This window comes from Taeniopygia guttata, chromosome 4 (genome assembly GCF_048771995.1).
Source record: "Taeniopygia guttata chromosome 4, bTaeGut7.mat, whole genome shotgun sequence".
NCBI lineage: Eukaryota > Metazoa > Chordata > Aves > Passeriformes > Estrildidae > Taeniopygia > Taeniopygia guttata.
The window spans coordinates 17,495,939-17,513,190 of record NC_133028.1 but is presented as its reverse complement, the minus strand read 5'-3'; positions in this window follow the sequence as shown (position 1 = coordinate 17,513,190).

The following is a 17,252-nucleotide window of genomic DNA, read 5'->3' as shown; positions in this document are numbered from 1 at the left end:
ATGTGTACAGTTATATACAGTGTGTTCCTAACAAATTCTTAATAAAACCCTGTAATTTATCTAGGATCTTCTTCAAAATTTCATCCTAACTCTGTATGCAGCTGTAACAATTTTGTTAAACCAAAATTATTTTTGTTGCAAGGGTTGCATCATTAATTAATCATGTGAACTTCCACCTTCAGCTAGCAGTAGAAATGCCAGCTCAGTCAGTAGCAGTTGCCTGTATGTGATGCTATCACTGAAGGTAGCATGCAATCCTTAGGAGAACACACAGGATATGAAGACTTGACTTCAGTCAAGTCTTCATATCCTGTAAACTGACCTTCCATGCTCAGTGTGGAGGGTGAGACCTGGCAGAGATTGACAACAGCCACGGCTGACAGTGAGGAGATGTCCCAAGTGAGCACATCCATCACAGAGATGACCTCAGCACACTCATGCGAGACACCAGGACAGAGAGATTCCTCCTGCTCCCAAGGCAAGAAGAAAGTTGCTCTGACTTCTCCTCAAAGGGCTTTAATTCAGATTTTACTGAATTAGGGAAGTTTCTCTACCCCGCCTCTTAGCTTTTCAAGGCAAATTGTACCCTGTTATATGACCATTTGGATTCTCTTTAGCTGTTGGAGACTAGCATGTCCGAAATGGAGTCTGATCAAGTCCATTTAACTCTGTAAATGCATGAAAATATACCTCTTTTTGGCCACCAGAAGCTGACAGAAAACACACACCTTTTATTCACAGTATTAACTAGAGCAACCTGGACATCTTCCACTGTCACCAAGATTGAACTTCACAGTCCACTTACTAGCACATTGCTTGGTACAATCTCAGTGAAAATCTCTAATTATGATGTACTATTTTACTGAAATTGCAGACATTTAAACAAATGATTTCACATTTTGATGCAGCACCTGGCTGTTTATATTTACTGATCTCCTACAGGTGGTATTTCAGTTATTGGTTATTTAATGCCAAACCTTATGGAAATGTCCTTTTTTCGCTTTCATATGTGCAAACAAGTTGTTCTCCACTGGTTTGGGAGGTCTTTGGAAAGCCTATTTGGATCTTTGTGGAGAAGAATGCAATTTTGTGACACAGTGTATAAGACACAATGCTATTTTCCCACTTTTCTTTTCCCATTATCTTTGTCCCTGTGCACAGTGCAGATGATAACCCACAGCAATATATAAAAGCTGAAGTAATGTAAGAAGCAGAAGTTTCTTTCTCTCACACATCACATTCAGTTTAGTGCAGGAAGATCAGGATGAAAACCCAAGCCACTTAAAATATATGAAACAACTGCCATATGTCATGAAATAGATGGAATAAAAGGTACCTATGTGTGTAATCATAAGTACATACAGCCATATTTTAAATTATACAAAAACATAAACCTGCATATGCATTTAATTTTTAATACACAATTGAATTGTAGTTACTATTTTTCTTTTTATTCTTGTAAATATGTATGTATGTATGTACATGTGTCTAGAGGATCCTTGATATTTTTCTTTCAGCTTTTCAGTCTTTAGGCCACAGCTATCTACCACTACACTATTTAAGACTTGTAGAACTAAATATATTGAAGTGAATGAATCTATTCACTTCAATAGTTCCAATGCTCTATTGTTTAATAGCTAAGAATAATGAAGGAAAGAGTCTGCTATGGGGAGGCAGCTGTCTAGGTTTTCATACTTTGTAGATTTTGAGGTGTTTTTCCCCCCATGTACCAAAAAAAAAAAAAAAAAAAAAAAATCAAATAGAAAAAGTTATAAAGCAAAATGCAAACCCAAAAAATACCTACTTTGTGACTGTTATTTGTTCAGCTCTGTCCTGTAATAAACTACTATGGAAAAACAGTCCTTTCCCAGAGAGAAAATCCATTAATATTTGTGAAATGCTTAGATATTGTGATAAAAGGGATCCTGTTAGTACTTAGACAGATGTATCTGCAACATCTGGCAGTAGATTTCACAGCCCAGTCAGAGGTCTGGCCTTGATGACTCTGTTTAATTATCTCTTGGCTAAGGAATGCATGTCTTTCCCCCTTATCTCTCATAATCCTACCGAGATCCCGTCTGGGAAAAATACTGGGTAAGTGAAAACTTAGCCCAGGGAGTTGATGAGATGAGGTAAATCTCAAGCTGCCATGTTCATGAATACTCAAAGTTTTAGCACATTTTTACAAGCTTTGACAGAAGGACATCATTAATGTTTCAGAAGTTCTCCTGATCTTTCTTTATTGCTCTTTGGTCAGTGTCCCTGTAGTTTTCCAGTGTAGCATTTTTTCATTACTGGAAGGAAAATAATGCCTCTTGCTGGTAAGACATTTTTCTTTTTCCTAATGAGTTTCAACCTAAAGTGGAATGTAGCTGTATGTAGGTAGCCTTTAACTTGGGCATCAAAGTAGTACAACAATAAGTCCTAGTGGGTGTTCAGCTCTCTTGAGCATCAACTTTATCATATTTATAAAAGTTCTGCTTTACTAATAGAGCATTTGTTTCTATCAGCTGTAGGTAGAATATTATACCTGAGGTAAATCTATGAAGGAGTAACATTTAGGTTCTGACACATGGGAGTCCTGAAGGAAGTTAATTACCATGACTGATTTCTTTGTAGTTTCCACCAGGTTGGTAATTCTATCTGGAATGTTTTTACAGTTGATCAAGTATCGCAAGGAACTCTCAACTAAAATAACCTGGGCATTGGATTCCACTGAGAAGCACTGGATGTATAGAAAGATATTCCACACAATACTGTTATACTAAATAGAACACATTTTTAAACCAAAAAGGAAGTAAATTTTGGCTCTTAACCTACATATTTGATCTTGGCAATGTTTTATAAAAAGAATTGTCTAGTTTGGATATGTTTTCCCTCAGTCATCCTCTTTTGTGATTTCCTTCAGTTTTCTTTGAGCACCTGGTATTTGTTTCTAGCCATACAAAATTTTGAAGGGAAAAAATTGTTCGCTACTTTTGCATTTTCATGGCAAATGATCTTATCCCAAGTGATCTGCTTGACCAAGGATAGTAGCTTGATGCATTTTTTGTAATACAATATTGATGGTTTAAAAATAATAATAATGCTTGCTTAAATGTATTTATGTACAGAATTTGTCCACAGAAATTTGAAAAGTTAGAGAAAACCCTTGTGTAAAACATATTTCTTTTAAAGAAGTAGCCTAAAATTGCATAGCTGGAGAAAGGACAATGTGTTTTTGGCTAAATGAAACAAGATGAAATCATCGCTGATCAGAATAATAATTATTCCCTAATCCTAAAAGCGGACTTCTTTAAAGGAAAATAGTCTTGTATATTCCTCTGTAAAGAATATTCCTTTGCACTGAAGACCAAATGTCTTAAATACTAAGTTGCAACACATTAGTCTTACAATGACTGAGATCTTGATGTGATTGAATCCAAATTCTGCATATGTCTGAGATCAGTGACATTATCCTTGCTATTTAGAGTTCTTTCCTGGTTTTCTACGGGTCATTAGCAGAAGTTTGCCTCACAAGTGACGCTTATTGAGAGTTCAGTAAGGAGTGGAGGGCTACATTCCTCTCTGATATGACTCAAATCTCTTGTCATTTTGCATTCTTTTACACCTGCCAGCATTTTTAAAATGTGCAGCATTATCAGAAGCTTCATAATTCAGGAGATAAATCAGGACAGAAAAGACCCTATTTTAACCTAATATGCGCTGCTGCATATAGTTTCAAGCCATACATATTGCACTTGAAGAGCCATCCATGTCAAAGTGCTTCCCCTCATGCAGAGCACCATCAGAATGCTAGAAAAAAAATCAAGCCTGTAAATCCTAATGCATACAGAAAGAAAAACTTCTTAATGGTCTGCTAGATGAGTGACTGAAGATATCACATAATGGCTCTTTTACTATATGGTTTCAGTGAAGGCACAGGAGATCATACACCATATTAAATCAAATCTGGAAATATTTAAATACTGTTTAGTTCATAGATCAGTGATCTGGTAAACTGTAATGGAACTTTTTCAACCATAGTGAGCTAATGGAAAAAATGAAAGTTAGGTTGTGTTCATCTATGACAAAGCAAAAAACACAGCAAAGCTGAAATGGTCTACTGTGTTGAAGTCTGTGTGAAGCATTTTTAATTAACTATTCATCTTCTCATTAGTGAGGATTAATGCAGAAGGATCTATTAAGATCTACTGTCTGAAAGAGTATGTCATGCCAAGAGTTTTTAAAGCCTCAAGATATATTACCCAGTCACAGTACCACATTATAGACTGACAGAAAAATTGCATACTTAAAAAATAAAGCTGGCTCTGAGTAATGCTTTTGCAAGCAAATACCTTAAATCTTTTTTAAACTGCTATTTTTCTCAGTTCTGTAATTAATCAGAGGAGCATAATATAAAATTTTTTTTCAATTCTCTTAACACAATCATGTTTATCAGTTTCTGTAGCATCATTTAAGAAATCCTAGTTATGTCATAATGAAAAATAACTTTATCATATTTTGTCCTCATAACCCTGAGAAGTTCTAAAGTCAAATTACTCAGGGAGCTGAGAGTTTTGATATAAACACTGGGAACTTGGGCTGTTCAGCCTTAAGAAGCAAAGACAAGGGGACACCTTACTGTTGGCCTTAGACACCTTGTAGAGAAGATGGAGCCAGGCTCTTCTTATAGGTGTGGTATTGCACAAGAAGAAATAGACACAAATTTCAGAACAAGTCCTTTTTAAGGGGGCAATATTCAGAACACATTTAAGATAAATTATGCACTCTCTTTGAAGAAAGAAAAAAAAAGAGAACAGGATATGAAGATAGTAAGGAGCAGTATGTCATCTGTCCAGATTTACCTACCGTTACTGATATAGCTGCAAACTTTGAATATTCTACCCAATATCCTGCTGAATCATGCAGAATACTTATTGCAATAAAGATATGCCATTACATATTTACAAATGTTCTGGCTATATTTGGAAATGATTTCTAGGTAAATAGCACTTAAAGTGTGTAATGAATTACACACTTGATAAGCTATCTTGCACCTTTGAACACAATAAAACGTGTTCAATGTTTTCCACACTTTTGAATGGCCTTACTTGCGATACAGGAAAGTAGAAAGTGCTTCTGTTTTCTTTTTTTCCTGGAAGGACACATACAAGCTTTCTCTTTCAGATCTGAGTTTATAATACTTCTCAAATTGAATATTTTCTCACATTTAAATAAAACCCCCTAAATCTGATATCTGACACTAGTTCAAAGCGAGGCAATCAGCTAAGAATAACTGAAAATAATTACTCAAAAAGCAAGAAAAAAATCAATATCATGACAAATCAGATTGAAGTTTCCTGTGGAAAGCTCAACTGATCAAACCTTGCAATCAATATTTAGATTTCTCACACTGCAGAGATTTTTTATAAAACATATCAGTTATGATACATCCTTGATCCTGGCCTCACCTGCAGACCTCTAAGTCCATATTCCTTCACACTTCTACAGACTGAATGAAATCAGCAGGTTTTCTAGGAGCGCAGCTAATGAATCCTGGTGCAAGAATTGTGTCTAAAAGCTTGTTATTTGTGTTGTCCAGTGAGATGCATGACAAAAAGGAAGCCTTCTTCATTGTCCAGAGATGCTGCAAATCCAAATCTGGCAAGATGTTCTCTCTGAAATGAGGCATGTTTTTCTTTCTGTTGAGACCAGTAATTACTGAGGTGGGTAGGGCATAGCTGTACTCAGTGTTTGAGGAAGTACCCCATACATTTTCAAAGCAATTAATTAGTGGGCAAGACTTCCCAGGTCAAAGATCTTATTATTAGCTAAACCATTAGTATCTGATAATTCATATTAGCTACAATATAGTTAACTCTTTTACAGATCATGTGAACTTTGCTTTTAACATTTTAGCCAAATATAGCAAGCTTTAACTCTTTCTAACATTGTAAGATTGTTGTTATCCCGTCATTGTGCTTTAACTCTTTTCTCAGACACGCTGCCCAATGATTGAAAAGTTTTCTCTTTGCCTTCTGTTCCCAAAACTTGCAAGGATGCACCTCAAATCCTGTTTTCAGTTTTGGGTCCTTCACTTCAAGAAAGATGTTGAGGTGCTGGAGCGCATCCAGAGAAGAGCAATGAAGCTGGTGAGGATTCTAAAGACTAAGTCATATGAGAAGAGACTAAAGGAGCTGGGGTTGTGTATCCTCCAGATAAGGAGGCTCAGGGGGACCTTCTCACTCTCTATAACTACCTGAAAGGAGACTGTAGCAAGATGGGGGTTGGCCTCTTCTCTGAGGCAACTAGTGACAGGACGAAAGGACGTAGCCTCATGCTACACCAGGGAAAGTTCAAGATGGACATCAGAAGGAATTTCTTCACGGAAAGGGTTGTTAAACATTAATAAAAGGTGTTCAAGAGACAATTGGACTTGACTTTGAGCTATGGTCTAGTTGGCAATGTGGTGATCAGTCAAAAGTTAGATTTGATGATCTCAGAGATCTTTTCCAACCTAAATGATTCCATGATTTCACGGAGCTTCCCTTTTCCACCTTTAATCAGAGATGCTGGTAGTATGTTTCTCCCATTTGGTATCCACCTTGTTTTGATTTAAATCATACCCAGCAAGACAAGTATTGGCTTCTGACATGTTCGTTTTGCACTGAGTTTGATGGTGTTTCTAGAATTTTCTCAAATGTTAGTAAGATATAACTTCAGGAGCCTGAATCAGAGCTAAGACCAAACAACAGAGTGGAGACTACATGGACTCAGACACCAAAACACATCATTGACAGATAATGGTATCAAAGGAATCACTTATCATAGATTCATAGACTCATAGAATAATTTGGTGGGAAGGGGCCTTAAAGATCTTGTTCCACCTCTCTGCAATGGACAGAGAGACCTCCCATGAGACAAAGTTGGTCTAAGACCTCTTAAACATGATCTTGAACTCTTCCAGGAATGGAGAAGAATATGCTACAACTTCTCTGGGCACCCTGTGCCAGTATCTCATCACCTTTCCTTGACAAAGAACTGTAGAATAGCAGAGGGTGGAAAGGAGCTCAAAATATCATCCTTCTGTGGGAAATGCAGCCTAGGTGATTATGTCTAGCAGCCTGTCCAATTACATCTTAAAACCTCCAAGAACTCTGGGGAGGCTATTCCAGTGAATGGCTGTTGTTACCATAAAAAATTCCTTTCTGATGCCAAGATGAATTCTCTCCTGGTGCAATTTGTACCCATTGCCTCTTGTCTTCTCCATTTGGTTCCCTGTGAAAAGAGACCCTCTGTTCTCCTTTTAGCTGGCCTTGAATTGTATGAATATTGTGATGATCCCTCTCTTTTACAGTGAGACAGGCCCTCTCTCCTTCAGTGCTTTCTCATGGGGCAGGTTCTCCAGTCCTTTCACCATCTTCCTCTGGGAGGAAAGCCACGGAGAGTGGTGTAGAGGCTGGGACACATGGTGGGTGCTCGCAGGGCCAAGCTGGGGCAGCCCCAGGCTCTCTGACTGCCGACACACACTGGAGCAGGTAGAAAACAGGCTGTTCTTGGTTGGCTTTTATCAAGTTGCTGCCTCATCTGACAATGGACTGCTGCTGCTTTTGGTCACCACATACCCCTCTTGAGAGTGCCATCACCCCTTTCAGTGTTTGGTGAGTTTTACACTAAAGGTGCTCCTCTGTGCTCATAACAAAGCTGTGGCCTGGCCCTGTGGGACTAGCAGGAGTTTATATGTCAACACCAAGGTCAACAGGCCTAATTTAAAGCAACTGCTAGGCTCTGCTCCAAGATTCCCTCCATAATCTCACAGTATCCTTCACATTCAACCAGTTTCAGGACTTCTTACCCATTGCCCACCAGAACAGCGGTAGACTGGGACACCTCAGAGAGAAATGCCAAGGCAAAAGCTTGAGGAAGCGGCCAAAGGGAAGCCAGGAAGCATTGTGGTCAGAGGCAAAGCTGACACCCTAACATCAGAGCCAATGATAGAAAAAGAAAAAAAAATCAATTTTCTCTAATGAAAGACTGTAAAGTACTTACCCAGCTCTGAGCTCAGTGAAGAGGAGGAGATAGTCCAAAAGGCAGGCAGAATGCTTCACATAAAACGCTCTCACTACTAAAGAAGTGAGAGGCGAGAGAAATTTTTTTGAAAGGAGAGGAAAAGCTAGACGTTTATTCTCATCATCAAAGGGAAGGAAAAAGCAAATGAATCAGAAATCAAAGATTGAATATCATTGGTCTTGCTGACAAAGCAATCAGCAATTCCCTCACAGCAAGTATAGGGGTTTGTTGAACAAAGCAAAGGAATTTGAAAGTCTTCAACGAAATAGGGTCTTTCCATTTATAAAATTAGACATAATTTTAGAACAGCATTTTGATTTAGGAGCTGTGAAGAATTTCTGCATTAAAAATACATAAATCCAAATTTTGTGATGTGCAATTAATAATGACTTTGTCCAAACCCTCTCCAGCCTCCTTTGTGATTCTCTTAAGAAAGCATTAAATGAGGGTATTTTCACTTAAGTTGAAAATCAATGACACTTCAATGAAGCATGCATTTCCAAAATATTAGGCAACGGAGAGGCATAAGTTTCTGCAGCTCAGTCAAGAGGCCAGAACTTCCTAAGTAATAATGCTGATTTAACACTTGAAACTAGAAAATCACAATCAACAACTTCAAAATGTATAGGTGCTATTATTAGTTCCCTGGAAGTCTCAGACTAAACCCCTGGGGTTCCCCATTTCAAAATGAAAAATGCAATGCTCATTCAATAAATCAAAGCAGAATAGTATTTAAGGTTTCTTTTTCTGGGATATTTCAGCAGATTTTTGTTTGGTTTTTTTTTATGGATGGGAGGAAAGAGAGCAAGAGAGCACTGAAGAGAAGCAAGAATCCAGAGCTTTATGTCTGACCATGCCTCTGGGTGACCATAGAACCACAGCCTGGCACTTTCACCTAGCACAAACATCCTGCTCCTGTTTTTATTTAGTCTGTACCAGACTGTAACTTCTCTGTATCTTAAGCATCTCTTGGTATCCTTAGGGATGGCTGAAATATGTTTCAGCTAAGGTCTTCGAAATAATGATTTGGGATATACCTTTAGTGAACAAAAATATCCAAAAGGAAAATAGGAGGTAATGTAAATATCAGAGTTAGAAACCAGTGAATACCACTTCCATCATAGGTAAGAGAGAAACAGAAACTTCAAAAACTGAACTCTGAAGTTTGTGGTCCATGACACCACAAAATGAATACTCAAATCAGTTGCCATCAGTCCTTTTCTCTTCTAGCCCTTCTGTGTTGCCCACCAGCTCTGTCCTATGAAAACATATGGATTAATATAATTCCTCTTCTTCTATGAAGTGGCAGATTGCCTAATGGCTAAAGCCAACTTTCTGTTAAGCATGTCATATTCTCTTAGGTAGCATTAATATAATAGAAACAAAATACAGTGTGTGTGTGTTTGTTTTTAATATAAGAAACTCATATGAAAAAGGCCAGAAAGGGATTCCTAATGAGAAAGGATGTGCCTGCTTTTGGAGAAATTAACTGCTCCAGTGAATTGCAAAGATAAAGCAGAAGAAATTATCCAATAATTTGTCTGATGTAATTAGAGATGGCCCGATCTGCAAAATTTTTATCCAGATCCAAATTATGGGGGGCATCTGGAACTGGGATTATAGTTTTGGCTCACACACTCTAGTTAGGCTAGTGTGGAGAGCAGGTAAAAGCTAAAGGACCCAGCCCCCTGCCACAGCATACAAACCACTGCCATGGACTTTGAAGATAAGTTACTCAAATCCTATGGAAAAAGATTAGGAGCCAATTACTGTAAATTAGTGCATCCTAAGTGAGATATTTTCCCTTTGGTCATAACACTGAAAACTATCCTGTGATACTAGTAATTAATTTCTTGCCTCCTACAGTTGGAGAGTTGAGACACTCAGATTTTCAAAACTAATTTTTACCATATAATCCTGAAAAACTCTTATTTTTCAAAAAAAAAAATCAAACATTTTACTTCTAAACTTTGTATTTTAAGGCCTTTCTGTACCTATCAAAGAGAGGTGGTGACCTTCAGAGGAACCAAGAGAAGAAGTAGTGCAACCATGGGCAGTATTTGAAGCTTTTTGTGAATCCTCCTTATACATTTAGCAATTAAAGAACAAGACTATGGGAAATAACTGAAGACTACAGCATGGCATGCAATTGTGTGGAAATGTTACATGATGATAACTAAACAATGTATTTTGGCTCTAGAAACCAGTCTGTATCTGACTTTGAGGGTCACATACTGACCCCGAAGAGCAGAAGACATATGGGAGCACTGCACCTCATTCCCTAGCTCACATGCTCCCTTTCAGAGGAAAGCTGGAACTTGCATGCAGATGTCTTACCACTGAGCTGTGGTGATGTAGCCAAAGCAAACTGCAGTGCAGGCACAGCTGTTTACAACTGAGCCCGAATTTCTGCCTAACAGACCATAAACATTTACCAGTAGGTTCTGCCCAGTCGTACCCGCAACAAGAGCTGACCACGTACAGCAGTGCAAGTAACCCTCTCCTGATATTTCTCATTATTCCTGAGTCAAGAGCTGGGAGGCAAGTGGAACCAGAAGGTTCTGCATGGAGGTGACCTGTTAGGCCAGCAAAATACAGCAGCAGTGGGGGTGATGGCTGAGACAAGTGTGAAACCTCACCAGTGCTCAGGTAGTGATTTGATAGAGGGTTTCAGCAGAGCAGAAACATTTGGGTGAGAGGTTGTCTCCCACTCTAGCAGTAAAGAGAAGTAATGCTGGGAAAGATGATTTACAAGGTGGAGATTTATCAACAGGTGAGAAACACCAGTCCCGCAGGGCCAGCAAATTGATACTGACCTTCCAGGAAAACTGCTGCCCCCATCAAAGCATCTGGCCTGAGCCAGTCCCACAAAAACAACAGAAGGTATAATTGCATTCCTGATTCTGGTTACCAAAAGTTCAAAAAGAGTGAATAAAGCACACTATAAACATAAACATATTCCTGCTAATTAAGAAAAAAACTGAAACAAAACCCAAAACAATTATCAAGCAAATGAAGGAAGCTAAAATCAGCCCAAACCCTATAAAATCTGCAGAAAAAAGCAGCTAAAAACATGACTAAAGCAGACCTCAAAGCACAGCAGCCATCTGTGCCAGCTAGGATCTAGTAATAATGCAACTCCTAATAGCAACATGAATAATAAAAGTAAAACTCTCATGAGTTGCTACTGTGTTTTGCAGCAACAATAATAGATGTTTCTCTGTGGTCTCTAGTCTTTATGTACGAATCATTACAACTGTGCTTAACATTTGGAAGGAGAATCCTCATTTTTAGATGTAACTTAAGGGCATATTTGCATTCAGTGGGTAAATCCAGTTCTGGGAGGAAAATGCTGTGCTCCAAGGATTTTCAGGAAGAATTTCCCCCTCCTGCAGTCGTGGAGCCCAAATTCGCTGTTTCTTGTACTTTCTCTGTTAGGGTTTCAGATCACAGCTGTTTCTAAGAAGATACTAAGCTTTGAGACTGTGTGGGTATACACAGTTTCTCTGCCCCACCAAAGGAAGAAAATCTCTCTTTCCCTTTCTTTGCATTTCTGAATGCTCCAGAGATCCTCTTGCTTTTCTTAGGCGAACTGAAAAGTTCAAGAAACAAGCAATTGCAGTGGAAGCAGCAGGACAGCTATTGCTTGTCAGGGGAGTTTCAGTGGCTTCTGGCCTTATTGATGGTAGTTGGAGCAAGATGAGCAAAATGGAATGGCTGTCTCAGCTGGAGTCTCCTGAGAAGTTTGAGTTTTCAGAAGGATGATAAAAACTGGGTGAGAATTCAGAAAAAGAGCTACAGAAAATGCTTCTGAGTGTGAAAAATACTGCTCACTTAGAGAGAATTGCAGCACTCATTTTTTCATTTTAGCAGAGAAGAAGCCAAAGGACAGATTAGCAATGCCTGGGGAAGATATGTGATACATGAAGACCTTTTAAACGTAGAGATAAAAGTATAGAAGAAAATAAACTCTCAGGAGGTAGAAGCTGGCAGTAGTCAAGACATCTCTGTGGTGTGTCTGCATCTTGAGCCTCATAGAAGTTTGTGAAAGAGGAAAGTGGAGATTCCATAGAAGGGCTTTGATAATGTAAAGGCTGACCAAGTCCACTGGAGCCAAAGTAGCATTTTAAAATGCCCTAATCATGATAATAAAATATTCAAAGATTTGTAAAACATGCATGACATTTATTCCAAGTCATAATGAAGGAAGTACTGCAAGAGATTGTCTACTTAATCATAAAGGTATTTTCTACTATTTTTCTTTTCATCCTGTGAAAGGGATCTGTCACAGCACCGGTTTTCCCACCTCTTACTGTCTGAGAGATGACAGGAATTGTCAATTTTCCAGGAAAGAAGAAGTAGAAACAGTCAGCAAGGACGTATGGTGGAAGAAAGAAAATAAAATCTATAATGAAGATAACAACTATTCAAGAGAAAAAGATCTTGAATATTGGTCCATTTAGATTTTTTAAAATATTATCCTGAGCTTCAGTGTTTCTGGGGAAAGAAACACTTAAACACTCACTTAAACAAATCTCACATTTGACATCTGTACTATGTTTTAACTTGTGTGTCTTTTGAGAATGTGTATGTCTGGTCCTGCTTGCTACAAAAGAGAGCTGCTCTTCTGCATGCAATTTCTTTTTAGATCCACCCTGTGGAAGAAGTACTGTTAATGGGACAACAACTTCCAAACAGAAATTGCCCAAAAATTAATTCTTTGTACCCCTATTATGTCTGTTCCCAGCTGGAAAGTCTTCCAGCAGGCACACTGTGCCTTCACAATTCTCTGCTAGGTGAATTTTCTGCCACCATGTTAAGCATTGTGCAATGTCCCCTGTGTAACATTGACTGAAATGTAGAAACGATCAAGTCATCTGAAAGGATATGGGGAGGTTTTAATTTCCTGAAATAGACCTGCTGTTCAGGCAGTATTGCCTTCTCTATAATAGGAAGTTCAGGAATATCAATTTCTAAATTTGTCTATTGAAATTAGCCCATTACCATTAATGCCAATTCCTTTGAAAAACCGTGAGTCAGCCCCCCCACAAACCATGAGAATTTAATGGTGTAGAAACATTGTCCCTTTTTCTTTGTCATCTGATTTTTTAAGCTATTTGGAGACAAGTTTTCAAGTTCTTCTTCACAAAGGCAAGATTAGAAATTTACTTTTTTTTCCGTCTCCGTGAGAAGAAAGGTTTTCTTGTTATTGTATGAGTTCAGGAGCTGAGCCAGTGTAAAACTGCAGGAGCTGACAACACCACCTGATGTTTTTTTCAGGTGTTTCTGTCACTAAGAGATGCTGCATACCATCATGACCAAGTTAATTGGTTAGACCTGTCCAAATACTTGTGCACAGATGCTTAAGTGCACAGTCATCAGCTCATATAAAAATAGAGCTGGAAAAAGCTTCCTCTGGTCCACCCCTTTGGTTATGGGTGAGATCTGTTAAACCTGTGCCATTCTTGCACAGCCTGTTCTTAAAGGTCCCTGACAGTGAAAGCTCAGTCATCTCCTCACTGCCTCATATTTAGAAAATCATTCCTAAATTGTAACTTGAGTCTTCAGTGTTGTAATTTACGATCATCTCTTCTTAGCCTGTGAGATATCATGGAGAATTTATTATTCCATTCCACTGTGCAACAGCCTTGTCAGGTCTCCTGACAGTTTTTCTTAAGTTTAATAACTCAGGCTTTCAATCTTTTCTGTTAGATCATGTTTCCTAGGGCTCTGCTCATTCTGCTCTGGACATTTCTCTATGTCTCTCTTCTTGCTGAAGCACATCACCCAAATCTGGAGGTGTTATTTTAATTAAGCCTAACTAGGATGAGGTGTGCAGGAAAAACCATACTATATCCCTTACTGTTAAACTTTTGTTTATGTGTCCTAATGTGACACTAACCTTTGTCATACCAGCTTGGTATTGCTATCCATGTTCACCCTATAACCCTCTATGCCCTCAGTTCCTGAATTGATCAGCTGGTCTGATTCTTGTATAGTGCAGCTGCTCATTCTGATTTGTCATTAATGCTTCCCACTTGCCAAACAACACCATATATTTTTCAAACTATTTCTTCAATTCATGAAAACCATCTTGATTTCTAATTCTGTCCTTAAACCTGTGTGTGATCCCTCCCAGCTTTGCATCTGGTGCAGATTTAATAAACATATTTTCTATTTGATTGTCTGAATTGTTAGTGACAATGGACAAAATCCAGAATAGACTGTTGCAGAATGTCATCCGAGAACTACTTTCTGGATAAAGTTCTCTAACCCAAGTTTTCAATCATGACATCATAATTTCATTTGGACTATGTCTCCTTAGCAAAGCAACAAAAGCCTTTCTAAATCAGAACTTGCCACTCCTGGGTTTTTTTCCCATATGGACCACTAAAAACACTTTTCAGATTAATGAGCTAATCCTGTTTTAAGAATGTAGGTCACTACCATATCCATTTTCAAAATTTAATAAATATTTATGGCATCTGTAATTACCTTCAGAAAATTCCCATGTATTTCCACAGAAAATGCCTTTGCTGCATCCCAAATATGTGTGCCTGGATATTACTGCTGCCAGTCTCTTCTCTAGCACTTCGTTCTAAGATAACCTCAGGAAATAGCATGAGCTATTTTAGCCTTTTCTCTCTTTATGGCTCCTACCAGAATCTCTACAAGTAAGCTCATAAACATCCACTTCAACATTTCAAATCCATTTAAAGGAGGTAAGCAAATCTCACTCTGGACCATAATATTGCACAACTGATTAGAGCAGTCACAGATGAGTAGCATATTCAGAACTGAAAACTAACATTTGAACATGATTTTCCAACAATACTGTCAAACAATTAAAAACTATTGTTACATTTAAAGGCTGTTGTTCCTTTAGACAATATCCTTGTTGAAGTATTCTTCTGGAAAATTTTGTTGAAGTTTGACTGCATGATATTTCATAGAATGTCACATTTCTTGAGGCGTTATAGATGCACAGAACTGACCCATGATGTAACATGTGGCCTCTATACCCTGCTGTTGGCTTTGTGCAGCAGTTGGTTTTGATTCTTCTTATAATCCCTTGATTTATTTGCTTGTAGATCTGCTATGGAGAATGATCTGTAGTCCATCACTTGGGTAGACTGTTCATTTTGTGGGAACCACATTGAGGCAGTCCAACAGAATATAATTTTAAAGACATTCTGTAGTGAGGGCTTGTAATTTGTACACAAGTCTGGAGAAGAGCATTGAATTAAGAAAACTTAATTTTGACAGTCCAGATATATAGTCTATTTTGGTTAACCAAAAGGAACACATACATTTTCTACATTAGAGAAATTTCCATTATTTTTCTCTCAGCCATGAAAATCGATTTTGATGTGATTACTCTCAGAGGCTGCTTGATGTGCTTCTGACAGTACAAAATGGATAGAAACCGTGGGTGGTGTTGAATTGAGGATACTGTGGTTAGCTGAACCCTGTCACAATCTGAAAATGCTAGGATTAAAACACATGCCATTAAGATACTGAGCAGGAGAATGAGCCTTAGGAAAAACAGTGATAACAATTGTTTGTTGATGAAGATTCCAAAAGATGCAAAAAGCTTTCATCATATTCTGTTTACCATAATCAGTAACATTTGCTCAACTGGAGGGAGATCACCAAAACTCATCAGATAAAGCGTCCCTTAACATTAAGCAAAAGGGCTGTGCCTATAGGTTGATACATGTAAAAAGGGGATATTTGGAACTGTACAGAACAATGAAGATTTTATTCTGTTCACACTGATTACATCAGGCTCATGGGTGGTTTCACACTACTTCCCTTTCTGAAATCAGAATTTTACCCCATATTTCTATATTTCAGGTAGAATGTCATTTTTTAATGAGATGCTTACTGTTAGTCTACTAATTAGGAAGATCCCCCTTTGCCTTAAGAATTTTCATTGCTTCAAGAAAAGCCCCCAACAAGACAATGAAGAAGAAATACAAAGAAATGAGTTATAGGTGAGTATCATAAAGCCTGAGGTTTAAATTATTTAATCATCCAGATGTGTGGATCCTCTTCCAAAAATGTTTAAACTTGGCAAGACTGGAACTTGCTAGCTACAGAGACTCAGTGGTTGTAAGCAGTTTGATGTTTCCCTCTAACAGGTTTATTGGATACTTCACTTAGGGATCAGTAACAGGAAAAAATAAACATCATGTATTTCTAATTAGGTAACCAGATTTTTTTCACAGTTGCTTAGGAAATATCTATCATCTGACAGATATTTTAGCAGTTTCTAAGTTATGTCTTGGGAGCAGGGGATTTGGAAAAGGACAAGAGTGGAAGTTCACTGCCTTTTTGCTATGTCAAAAATATTGTGGTTGTTTGTTTTCTGCTTTCTCTGTTCAAGGTGACAATAGGTAACTATGGAGCTAATAAAAGTGTATCTTAAAGTCTTTATCACACATTTTACAAGTGTCAAAAATAATCTGTTTCAGTGTCGATTATAAATGCAAGGATAAACTGGTTTTGAATTCTTTATCTCTCAATAGCATTCTAAAGGAGTTAAAGATGAAATCAATAGGATTATATACATAATAAATCTAGTTCTATGGAAATGCTATAATTTGTACACAGTGAAATAACAATTTTTATCCATCTTAGTTACTAGCTACCTTGAAGAACTGAGAAGAGAATTATAGTCTCCATTGAGTAAAACTCCAGGCATGTGTCAAGCTTATGGTTCCTATTGGCAGTATAGTCTAGCACACTAATTAATGTTTTTCTGGCTGAAGTCTCTAATCTCTCTGCACCTCACTTTTCACCATGAAAATAATAGTTATCATCCCAGAATATTGTGTAAGATAAACCACCTAATTATGAAAAAAATGTACAGATACAACAGTTCTGGAAGGGGAGAATGTACATGCAAATAGTTCTCTCTGCCACTAGTGATCACTGTTCCTTTACCTTTCTTCCAATACTTAAATATTTGTGGTTTTCCTTCTGTCTTTTATCATCTGTCTGCACTAGTTCATAGTTGCTATTTCCTGAATATCCATGAGATACAAATATAAAACTCAGATCCCACTATGTGTAGCTTTCACTATTTTCAAAGAGTGGTGATCAGTACTACTCACAGCTCAGGGTAAAGAAGCAGAGTGTGCTCTTTCTGTAGAGTAATAATCACATATATCTTGTCACAATAATTGGCGAAATGG